General features: G+C 39.0%; 1 long non-coding RNA gene across 5 annotated transcripts; it reads left to right on the forward strand.

The window, feature by feature from the left end:
* The first annotated feature begins 104 nt into the window (after positions 1-104).
* Positions 105-11,250, forward strand: LOC119622419 (uncharacterized). 5 transcript variants are annotated; one of them, XR_012093526.1, is made up of 5 exons: positions 105-1,071; positions 5,333-5,436; positions 5,915-5,990; positions 6,206-6,304; positions 8,561-11,250. It is a non-coding gene; the product is annotated as an uncharacterized lncRNA (long non-coding RNA). The 5 variants fall into 5 exon arrangements; XR_012093524.1 differs by having other exon boundaries at positions 5,915-6,304; XR_012093525.1 differs by lacking the exon at positions 5,915-5,990 and having other exon boundaries at positions 6,158-6,304.
* The last annotated feature ends 1,715 nt before the right edge of the window (positions 11,251-12,965 follow it).

The following is a 12,965-nucleotide window of genomic DNA, read 5'->3' on the forward strand; positions in this document are numbered from 1 at the left end:
CCCACGCCCCCCTCGGCGGCGCGCGCTCGGCTGGGGTCCCTGGTGGGGTCCCGGTGGGTCCCTCGTCACTCCGGCGCTTCCCCGAGAGCTTCCCTGGGAACCTGGCCCGGGACAGCCCACCTGGGCCCCTCCCCGCACATGCGCGGCTCTCCAGGACCGGCTTGCTCACACTCGGACTTGCGGCAGTACCCGCTGGACCAAAGCGGTGCGGACCGCCTGGGCACGGACACACACCTGAGAGCTTCCCGTTTGTCTTTCCGCATCTCCACTTCATCGCTGGTTTTATTCTTGGTCCTCTCGTTTCAGCGAATCCCTCAGAGGAGTTTCAGCATTTGGGGATTTGAATGGCCCATGACCAATATTGTGAAAGGACTTTTGTTTGCTGCAATGAAAAGGAGACTCCTATTTCCCAATAATGAACTTAACTTAAACATGTATTAAAATATGCTCATTAAAGCTGTCAGAAGCGACGGCGGTCTTCATGTTAATTTTTACGAACCTGGTGAATCACGTGCAGGATTGATGTTGCATTCACGGGAAACCCGACCTCCTTTAACCAAGGACTGGGTGCGCCCCCAGCTAATCCTCCTGCCCATCAGAGAATAGTGCTCTTTAAAGTTTTAAACGATTATATATTATTTATTTTGTAGTAAACCATTACACATAGAAAATTAAAATTCAAAATCACAATCACCAGGATATCATAATTTGCTATATAACAACATATAATAGATGGTAAGTAATACATGGTTTGCTTTCATTGAAATGAAACTTCTTATGATAGTTTCAATGCTTACTTCCTCTAATTTCTTGTTTCCTATAGAAATGGGCTCCAGTGCGCGTGCCTGTAATCCCAGCTACTCAGGAGGCTGAGGCAGAAGAATCACTTGAACCCGGGCGTCAGAGGTTGCAGTGAGCCGAGATCGCGCCACTGAGCTCCAGCCTGGGTGACAGAGCCAGACTCCGTCTCAAAAAAACAACAACAAAAAACAAAACTAACAAACAAAGAAATGGGCTCTAGGTCCAGCGCTGTGGCCCACACCTGTAATCCCAGCACTTTGGGAGGCCAAGGTGGGTGGATCACCTGAGGTCAGGAGTCCCAGACCAGCCTGGCCAACATGGTGAAATCTCATGTCTACTAAAAATACAAAAATTAGTCAGGTATGGTGGAGTACATCTATAATCCCAGCTACTTGGGAGGCTGAGGCAGGAGAATCACTTGAACCCAGGAGGCAGAGGCTGCAGTGATTCGACATAGTGCAACTGCACTCCAGCCTGGGCCACAGAGTGACTCTGTCTCAAAAAAAAAAAAAGAAAGAAAAAACTGCCCTGAAAAAAATCTTTGAGTTTTTTTATTGTGAAGGTCATTTGCTAAAGGATGGAATTAAAATCTGAAGTACCAATTTAAACAAAAGCTGTGAGTCACGATATTTCAAAGATCTTCAAACAGTAGCTCCTCCTAGGGAATCCTCTTCACCTGTTGACTAACAGCTGTAGATTTAACAATCTGGAGTAAAGTCAAGAGCATTGCACAAAAACAAGCTAGTGAACCTATTCTTAGCAACTTATTACCAGACTAAAATACTTCTGGGTTTTTCAGTTTCATAAGACCTTTTTTTAAACCTCATATCACAAGGCTATTATTAATCATAGATGAAATCTATAGTAGCTTGAAAAAAATGACCAGATTGCCCTTAGGGTGTAAGAAATTTGGGGCCAGGCGCAGTGGCTCATACCTATAATCCCAGCACTTTGGGAGGCCAAGGCAAGTGGATCACAAGGTCAGGAGATCGAGACCATCCTGGCTAACACGGTGAAACACTGTCTCTACTAAAAATACAGAAAATTAGCCAGGCGTGGTGGCGGGTGTCTGTAGTCCCAGCTATCGGGAGGCTGAGGCAGGAGAATGGTGTGAACCTGGGAGGCGGAGCTTGCAGTGAGCCGAGATCACGCCACTGCACTCCAGCCTGGGCGACAGAGCGAGACTCCGTCTCAAAAAAAAAAAAAAAAGAGAAATTTTGGGCAGTTGTGTTTTGATCACAGAGAGGACCCGTGTGCTGGTGACTTAGGATGTCTTGGGTGGGTAGTGGCCTTCCTTCCACAACTCAAAGGCTTTTTCCAAATACAAACACCTCTCCCTGCAGCCTTCTTTAAATTGCCTTTAGTGTTAGTTTTAACCTGATTTCATCTATATGAGAATGAACTCCATAAGCCAACAAGGTAAACTCCAGGTGTGGCTCTTAGGAAGTTAATTGCTGCTTTAAGAGGGTTTATTTAGTGTTATGATGGGTTACTGAGAGAGTGAAGTTTGTTTAACTATAACAAGTTTGGTGTGCTTCAGGGATAGACATAGAGAAATATCAAAGTAGCTCGTGAAGGAGCAGGTGTTAGGGAAAGGGATATTTTTAGATTGGGGTGGAGTACTTGAGCATGTTTGTAGGCTGGGAATAAGAATCAGTGGCAAAGACAGACTGGGTGCAAAAAAATAAGTTGGAAAGAGAACTTGAAGAATAGAGTAATAGAACGGGAATTGAGTAATAGACATGACTTGGACCAAGAGGAGGACAGAGGACTAACAGTCTCTTTGAATGTGTGAAGGTCTGGCCATTTTGTAGAGATGACAGAGACAGAAGCAACGGGGAACACACTTTCTCTGTAACAAGGCCCTTAGGTCAGAACAGTGCTGTCTGTGAAGTTTACTACAGGTGAGTAGGTGTTATCACTTTGAGTCCATCAAAGGCAGTAGTCTCTGTAGCCTCTTCCAGACTGAGGAGTCTTTAATTCAACTTGTAGTACATGAGCCCCCTTTTTTCTTTTTCCTTTTTTATCTGACTTTAGAAGTTAGGAGAGCCCCCTTCTTTTTGATGCCAAACTGCTTTCTTTTTTTTTTTTTTTTTTTGAGACGGAGTCTTGTCGCTCTGTCCCCCAGGCTGGAGTGCAGTGGCCGGATCTCAGCCCACTGCAAGCTCTGCCTCCCGGGTTCACGCCATTCTCCTGCCTCAGCCTCCTGAGTAGCTGGGACTACAGGCGCCCGCCACCGCGCCCGGCTGATTTTTGTATTTTTTTTTTAGTAGAGACGGGGTTTCACCGTGTTAGCCAGGATGGTCTCGATCTCCTGACCTCGTGATCCGCCCGTCTCGGCCTCCCAAAGTGCTGGGATTACAGGCGTGAGCCACCGCGCCCGGCGCCAAACTGCTTTCTAGTTTTTAGACACTCAAGGAGCTGCACTGCCTCAGGTCACTTTGTTTTACATTAATAATAATAGCATGTTTCCCTTGCTATATGAAGATACCATTAATGTGGACTTCCAGTGGAGCTAATTAATTTGCAATGATAAATGCATGCTCCTTGCTTGACTTCTGTTGTGAGCCACGCATGAGTCAGAGGTAGCATTTATGACCATGGAACAGAAAGAAACTTCTAAATTGCACCAAGAATCTGGCCACATTGACAGCGTGCCCTCACTAAATGGAATGGCCAGCCTAGTTGACACGGGTGAAGACAATGTGGATATCAGATCATTGAGCATTTGCGTGTTAGAGGTCTCAGAGATCATCCTGTCCCGTCTCGTCATTCTGCAGATGGCCGATCTGTGCCTGCATTCCAAGTCCTTATCCAGAGCTGTCTCCATGACAACCTTCTTAGTGACCGTATTACTTAATATTTTTATTATTCCACACTGCTTTTGCTAGCACTCATGGAAGAAATGATTTTTATTCTAAAGAGAACAAATACGGACTAAAACTTATCAGTGCTAAAAATAAAACCATACAATAGGAGGAATTTAAATAATGTTTAAATTTTTATAGGTTTGAAGATTTCCAAACCGTATTACTTATTACTAGTGACTATTAGTGAGTTTACATGCTTTTTTCCTTTTACTTGTTTGGCCCTGTACAAAAATCCAACTCTCTGAAACTTTCCCTCATCTGTGAAATATTTATTTGGCAAAGTTGTTGTAAGGATTAGTAATAACGTGTCGGTAGCTGGAAATCTTACTCAGAATTGACTTTAATCATCAGTCTTCTGAATCCTTCAAGAATTAAGAATTGCTTGAAATTACCATTGGATATAACAGATAGAGGATTGTCACTGAGTCTTCGGTGGAGTTGGGTTTCATGTGAGATCAGGCTTTAAAAACTGCCCTCCTCAGATGAAGAAAAGCTCCAGTGAGCTCCATGAACCTGATCAGTTTCAGTGTGAAACATCAGCTGTCTTGGGATTCGCAGGAATAGGAATCCAGTTCTGTGAACGTTGCAGCTTGATATAGTTGTGTTCATTTAATTGATTTTGGTACCAAAGAATAATTGGAAGAAAGAGGAACATCATTTTTGATCTGGAATTGAATAGTGAAAATTATATATAATAATAGTTTCTTACAGGATTACTTACACTTTACTTAATAGGTGATATCTTTGATATTTTTATATGAATTATCCTAATTCTTACAACAACTCTGTAAAGTAGGATTATCCTAATCTTATGGGTTGATGAAACTGAGGTCTAGAGAGATTTCGTGATTTCCCTGTTTCTTACAGCTGAAAGGTAGAGAGCTGGGATTCATGTCACCTCTGCCTGAGTCCAAAGCTCATTTTTGTAACCATTAGGCTCTAATACCTAAAGTAAGTTATATTGAAATGGAATCCAAGAGATAATTTTGACAAAGCTTACTGAGAACTTTGTGGTTCCGTGAAAACCTTATGATTATCCTAAGTGAAAAGCAAAGAGCCTGGATTCCAAAACCAGACTATCTGGATTCAAATTCTGGCTCCATTTACTACAGGAGAAACTGAATAACCTCTGTGTCTCAGTTTCCTCATCTGTAAAATAGGAAGACAAAGAGTAGCTACCTCACAGGGCTGCTGTGAAGAGTGAACGAGTTCATGCATGTAAAGCATTTAGAACAGTGCTTGGTACATAGTAAGAGCTGTGTGTTTGCCATTGCTGTTATATCAGCAACGATCACGCATTTCCAGAAAAGGGATTTATAAAACATCTAAATAAGGAAGAATATTTCTAACCATGTTGTTTCTTTTGACCCTAAACATTTCGTTCTTAGGAATGTATATACTTAACAGATTAGTGACAAATACATATTTATATTAGTGTTCTTTTTAAAAATAAGAGCTTTAATGAGATATACTTCGCCCATTTAAAGTGTGATTCAATGGTTCATAGTATATTCACATATGCTGGAACAATCTTACAACAAAACAACTTGAGAATGTTTCGTCATCCCCCAAAAAAGCCCTGTATCCATTACCTATCACTCCCCATTTCACCCCAACCCCCCAGCTCTAGGCAATCATTAATTTATTTTCTGTCTCTGCAGATTTGCCTATTCTGGACGTTTCATATTAAGGGAACCATAAAATATGTGGACTGACTGATTTTATTGAGATATGATTGGCATGCCATAAAATTCACCTTTTAAAGGTATGTCATGTAGTGGTTTTTAGTATATTCATAAGGTTGTACGAGCATCACAACTATCTAATTCCAGAACGTTTTCATCACTACCCCCCAAAACTTGTACCCTTTAGCAACCACTCCCCACTCTACCTTCACCCCGAACCCTGGGCAATCACTAACCTAGTTTCAGTGTCTATGGATTTGCCTATTCTAGACGTTTCCTGTGAACGAAGCTATGTAACATATGGCCTTTGTGTCTGGATTCTTTAACATATTATTTTCAAGGTTCATCCATGTGGTAGCGTCTATCAGTACTTCATTCCTTTTTATGGCTGAATCATATTCCATTGTATGGATCGGCCACGTTTTGTTTATCTGTTCATCAGTTAGTGGACGTGGAGGTTATTTCCACTGTTTGGATGTTATGACTCGTGCTGTTGCAAACATTTGTGTACAAGTTCTGTGTGGACATATGTTTTCATTTTTCTTTATTGTATACTAGATATCAAAAAATTGGATCACATAGGTGACTCAATGTTTAACATTTTGAGGAACTGCCAAACTATTTTCCAAAGCAGGTATGCCATTTTACATTTGTACCAGTAATGGTATGGGTTTATTCTGAGTGTGTTCTATTCCATTGATTTATATGTTTATCCTTATGCCAATTCCAAGTGTCTTGATTACCATAGTAAGTTTTAAAATCTAGAAGTATGAATCCCCAAATTTGTTCTTCTCTTTCCAGATTGTTGTGGCTCTTATTAGATCCCTTGCATTTCCATATGAATTCTAGGGTCATCTTGTCCATTTCTGCAAAAATGGCAGCTGGAATTTTGAGAGAGACTACGTTGAATCTGTGCCTCCACTTAGGAGTATGGCGACCCTAACAATAGTAAGTCTTGTAATACATGCATCCAGTGTCTTTTCATTTAAGTCTTCATTAATTTCTTTCAATGATGATTTGTAGTTTTAGTGTACAAGTATTGCGTTTCTTTTTAAAATTTAGTCCTAAGTATTTTATTCTTGTTACTTTGTAAATAAAGCCAATTTCTTCATTTCAATATCAGATTATTCATTATGAAGTATTGACTTTTTGTATGTTGCTAGTGTATTCTGCAGCCTTGTTGAATTCATTTATTAGCTCTAATAAGTTGTGTGTGTGTGTGTGTGTGTGTTTTGAGATGGAATTTCACGCCATGCATGCCACCATGCCTAGCTAATTTTTTTTTGTATTTTTAGTAGAGATGGGGTTTCACCGTGTTGGCCAGGATGATCTCAATCTCTTGACCTTGTGATCTGCCTGCCTTGGCCTCCTAAAGTGCTGGGATTACAGGCATGAGCCACCATGCCCAGTCTGTTGGGTGGTATTTTCTATAGTTGTCTTTTGGGTCTAGCTGACATGTAGAGTTGTTCAAGTTCTGTATTTCCACGTTGATCTCTTTAGTTGTTCACTGCATTATTCAAAGTGGAGTACTGAAGTCTTAAAGTGTAATTGTTGAATTGTCTTCCTTCAAGTCTGTCAGTTTTTGCTTCACTTATTTTGGGGCTCTGTTGTTTGGTGCAGTATGTTTGTAATTGTTATATCTTTTTGATGTATTTACTCTTTTATCATTAAAATGTCTTCTTTTTTTTTGTCATTAGTAACAATTTTTTTTTCTAAACACTTGTTTTATCTGGTATTATTATAACCCTCCAGCTCTCTTTTGGTTACCATTGCATGCTATATCTTTTTCTTTCAATTTATTTGTGTCTTTAAATCTAAAATGTATCTCCTACAGGCAGCAAATAGCTGAATCATGTTATGTAAACCCATTGTGCCAATCTCTGCCTTTTAATTGAAGTGTTTAACCCATTTACATTTAATATAACTACTGATAAAGTAGGATTTAGTTCTGGCATTTGTTGTTTTTCTATATCTTATGCCTTAATTTTCAATTCCCTTCATTACTGCCTTATTTTGTGTTAAATAGTGTTGTTTATACATATGTTCTGGTATACCATCTTAATTCCCTTAAGAGATACATTTGGGAAATTTGGGGAAGTCATGTATGTATGTATATATGTATGTATGTATGTATGTATATATGTATCTATCTACTATCTATCTTTTCCCTTAGTAGTTGCCCTGAGGATTATAATTAACATCTTAATTTATAATAATGTAATTTATATTAATAACAAGTTAATTTCAATTATCTACAAAATTTTCCTTCAATATAGTTTTGTTTTCTTTAACCTCCTTTATGCTATTATTGTTATACAAATTACATGTATTTGTTATTGTTATATAAATTGCTTCTATGTAATTACATCTACGTCTGTGTGACCATCAATGTAGATTTATTTTATATATAGCAGATTTATTTATTTATTTTATCTACAATGTAGATTATTTTATATATATAAAATATATATTTTATTTTTAAATTTTAATTTTAATTTTAATTTTAATTAATTATTATATATTTTTTCTGAGACAGAGTCTTGCTCTGTCACCCAGGCTGGAGTGCAGTGGCACAATCTCAGCTCACTATAACCTTTGCCTCCTGGGCTCGAGTGATTCTTGTGCCTCAGCCTTTTGAGTAGCTGGGATTACAGGCATTCACCACTGCACTCAGATAAATTTTTGTATTTTTAGTAGAGACAGAGTTTCACCATTTTACCTAGGCTGGTCTTGAACTCCTGAGCTCAGCTTATTTGCCCATCATAGCCTCCCAAAGTGCTAGAATTACAGGTGTGAGCCACCATGCCTGGCCTTAAATATATATAATATAAATCTACATTTATATATATGTGTGTGCATATATATATAATAAATCTACATTTATATGTGTGTGTATGTATATTTATGTATGTGTGTATATATACACACATAAATGTAGATTTATTTTATTTATATTATATATGTTTTTAATATATATATATATGTATTTCTTTTTTTAAGAGGACAAGTTAAGAGGACAAGGCCTTGTTCTGTTGCCCAGGCTGGAGTGCAGTGGTACAATCATAGCTCACTGCAACCTTGAACTCCTGGGTTCAAGCAATACTCCCACCTCAGCCTCCCAAGTAGCTAGGACTACAAGAAGATGCTATCATGCCTGGATAATTAATTTTTTTTTTTTTTTTTTTTTTTTTTTTTTGTGAACAGGGGTCTCACTATGTCATCAAGTCTGGTTACAAACTCCTGGCATCAAGTGATCCTCCCACCTCAGCCTCCCAAAATGCTGGGACTACAAGCTTGAGCCACCATACCCAGTCTATAATTATCTATTTATGTGGTTGTCTTTTAAGTCTCAGAGGAGAAGAAAGAGGTTACTCTATATATATATGTGTGTGTGTGTAGATGTATATTTACACTCTTTTTTATATTTACTTATGTGTACTTTTACCAGTGCTGTTTTATTTAATAATGTGGATTTGAGTCACTGTCCAGTGTCTTTTTATTTCAACTGCATACACACTCTTTAGTATTTCTTGGAAGACAGATCTATTAGCAACAAATTCTGTTGGTTTTTGTTTATCTGGGAATGTTTTAATTTTTGTTTATCTGGGAATGTTTTAATTTCACTTTCCTTTCTAAAGGATAGCTTCGTTGGTTATAAACTCCTGAGTTGGCAATCCTTTTCTTTCAGCGTTTTGAATACATCATCCCACTGCCTCTGCCTCCATGGTTTTTGATGGGAAATGAGCTCTTACTCTCATTGAGGATCCTTTGTACATTATGAGCTGCTTCTCTTTTGATCTTTCAAGATTCTCTCTTTTGTCTTTGGCTTTAAACAGTTTGATTATGATGTGTCTAAGTGTGGATCTCTTTGGGTTTATCCCATTTGGAGTTTGTCAAACTAGGCTGCTGGTTTTAATAATGAATGAGGGCTTTTGGTTTTCAAAGCTGTCATGGAGTTGGAGCTCAGGAAATAGGACTGGGGAAGCTATTAGGTTGGGGCAAAAGTAACCATGATTTTGGACTGTGAATTTTAAGTCATTATAACTAGGTTAAAAACATCTTTATTAATCAAAATAGGAACCATTACAATCAACACATTTTTGCCTATGAGAAATAAGTTTTTTATTCCTGTAGTGTAAATATCCATGCTTTGGGATTTGACGAACTCTTGGAAAGCATTTTCTGCATCCTGCTGGATGGAAGCATTTTCCCTGCAAAAAGTTGTCGAGATACTTGAAGTGGTAGTCGGTTGGTGAGAGGTTAGGTGAATATGGTGGATGAGGCAAAACTTTTTAGCCCAATTTGTTCAACTTTTGAAGTGTTGGTTGTGCGATGTGTGGTTGGGCATTATTGTGGAGAAGAATTGGGCCCTTTCTGTTGACCAGTGCTGGCTGCAGGAATTATAGTTCTCCATGCATCTCACTGATTTGCTGAGCATACTTCTCAGATGTAATGGTTTTGTCAGGATTCAGAAAGCTGTAGTGGATCACACCAGCAGCAGACCACCAGCCAGTGACCATGATCTTTTTTTGGTACAAGTTTGGCTTTGGGAAGTGCTTTGGAGCTTCTTCTTGGCCCACCCACTGGGCTGGTTGTCGTATAAAATCTACTTTTTGTTACACATCACAGTCTGAAACAGCTCATTATTGTGTAAAATAAGAGAAGATGACACTTCAAAATGACGATTTAAAAAAAAATTTCACGCAGTTCATGAGGCACCCACTTATGTAGCTTTTTCATCTTTCTAATTTGCTTCAAATGCCGCAAGACCGTAGAATGGTCACTGTTGAGTTATTTGGTGACTTCTTGTGTAGGTAAGAGAATCAGCTTCAATGATTGCTCTCAGCTGGTTGTTGTCAGCTTCTGATAGCCTGCCACTATGCTCCTCATCTTCCAGGCTCTCGTCTCCTTGAACCACCACTGTGCTGTTCCTGGGCCAAATGCATTGTTGATGTTGTGAGTTGTCTCTGCTCCTTTATGACCCATTTGGAACTTGAATAAAAACCTTGCTGGAATTTGCTTTTTGTCTAACATCATTTCCATAGTCTAAAATAAATAGCAAGTAATAAGTCATTAACAAAAAAGCATAGTGAGAAATGCCCATTAAAATGATGTATAACATAACCACATTTATTTGAGAATGTATTCCAACATCAAATGGCAAATTCCAACAATGAGAAAACTGCAGTTACGTTTGCACCAACCTAACAAAACACCCAGAGCTCACTGCTCTTACCAAAATTCTGCTGTTTTTATTAAATGAATGCTCCCTGGATTATTGCAAGACGTGGATTAATTTCCAGATGTGTGAAAAAGTTGATTCTGACAATTGTGCTGTTGTTCTAGTCACTTTTATGGAGAAGAGAATTTTCAGAGGTCCTTACTCTGCCGTTTATGTTGATGTCACCTAATAATGTTAACTTCTGGACCCAAATAATTCACCCATCCACAAATGCTTTTTCCACCTAAAATGATTAGAAGTTCTGCTAAATCTGTTGTCCAGCTTTCCAGCCTGCCTGTTTTCTGTTCCTTGTAAAGGAACACAAGACTAGGAATTCTCAAAATAACATTTTTGAGACAGACCACCATGCTTTATCAAACACAGTGACGTGCGGTAGTTTTCAGGTTGTAACTTTCCTTCATTTTTCTTAGCTTAACAAGAGATCCATACTCAGTTCCTGATCTAGGTGCAAAATGACAAGAAAGGGGAAACTTTTAGGTTCTTGTCCAAACAAAACCCAGGCTTATACAATCCAGGTGATTGGGTAAAGGGCTCTGCGCTGATCTTCAGGCATTGTGTCTGATGCTTTCGTTGTTTCTCGCCCATGATCAAGGACAATTTAAAGTCAATTGGCTCCACAATTAATATTTTTAGTTATTTCCAGGAATTCCGTTTCCACGTCTGGCTCACTCACTCTATGGCAAACCTGGAAATGGAATTCTTAAATAACTACAAAGACATCCTTATTCAGGGTCTTACCATCTTTGGGTTTCAGGTATACGGTAGGCCTAGGTCTCTAGCACTTGTGGAAGCATACAAATTACATTTTTATACATGTGTGCCCTGGTCTTCTTCCCTTAACCCCTTACTATTGCCCTGAGGAGCCATCGTCAGATCATTTCCTTATCTAGAACAATTCTGTCTAATCACCTTCAAAGACAAGAAGTTCTCAATGATGGTGATACACTTCAGAGGATTATTTGCCTCTGAGTTGTGGCTGTCACAGGGATGGGAGGTCTATTGGGATTTAGTGCAATTGGACCGGGGATATGAAATGATCTGTAATGTGCCAAACAGTCCTACATATTGAGGAATTCTCCTGTATTGACCGGATGCGGTGGCTCATGACTGTAATCCCAGCACTTTGGAAGGCTGAAGTGGGAGGATTGCTTGAGACAAACTGTGGCAATATAGCAAGGATTCATCTCTACAAAAAAATATAAACATTAACCAGGCACGGTGGCACATGCCTGTAGTCCCAGCTGTACAGGAGGCTGAAGTGAGAGGATCAGTTGAGCCTACAAGGTTGAGGCTGCACAGTGAGCTGTGATTGTGCCCCTGCACTCTGGCCTGGGTGACAGAGTGAGACACTGTTTCAGAAAAAAAAAAAGAAAGAAAAATTCTTCTGCATTGCTTGCACATTTAATTGTCTTGCCAGATATTCATGTAGGTGAAAAACCTGTTTATAATTACATGATTACAAAAACAAATCTATTTTCCTTGTGAAACGCAAAATGATTTTGTAATGTTTAATATAAATAGAAGGTGTTATGACTGTGACTGCCATGTAAATTAATAGATTGTTTGAACAAACTTTGTTCACAACTTAATCAAGTCACCAACAGCAACACTTCTTAGGTGTCTGAGGAGCCAATATAATGCACTCACATTAGTCTGCATTTGCAGCTACTGCATTCATACTGATTAATTCCTATTATCTTCTGTTATAGCTATGCCCACACACCTAAATATTAAAATATACATTTTTTATGATAAATTCATTTCTTTTTATTTCTCCAATTATTTCACTTACATTATGTTGATAAAAAATGAAGAAGAAACCCACTGTGGCAGTTACAGAGTGCAATTCCTGATTTTTCAGTTTTCTTTGCCTGACAAACACTAATTCATTTTAGTTTTAGTAGTTAATAAGCGTAAATGTAGACCCCAAGGCGTTTTTTCTTGCTCTTCTAGTAGACTGAAATAATTACACTTGTCTTTTTACCCTGTGCCTGATCTGTTGGCTAACTAGGGATCTCCAGTGGAGACATAGTTGCATTTTCTCTCTGTTTTATCCGGAGATTTGTAATTGGCAGCCCGCATTCCACCAAGTGCTCTTTCCTCACCGAGCGCCTCTCACTGATCTTGACGCATTGGCGGCGTGAACACATTCTCTCCCTTACAGAAAACTTAGGAGTTAGGGGAAACGTGACATCAAAAGATCATCTACTTGTCTGGTTCTTCTTTGGAAAAGTAATTTTCCATACGTGGTGGTTCATAGGCAAATCTTTGGCTGTAGAACTCCTCTCCCAACAACAGGTTTCTTTAAAACTAAGTTCAGTTGGTGGAATTTTTTGTCTTTGTATTCCCCAGACAGCGGCTCCATTC

This window comes from Chlorocebus sabaeus, chromosome 7 (genome assembly GCF_047675955.1).
Source record: "Chlorocebus sabaeus isolate Y175 chromosome 7, mChlSab1.0.hap1, whole genome shotgun sequence".
Taxonomy (NCBI): Eukaryota; Metazoa; Chordata; class Mammalia; order Primates; family Cercopithecidae; genus Chlorocebus; species Chlorocebus sabaeus.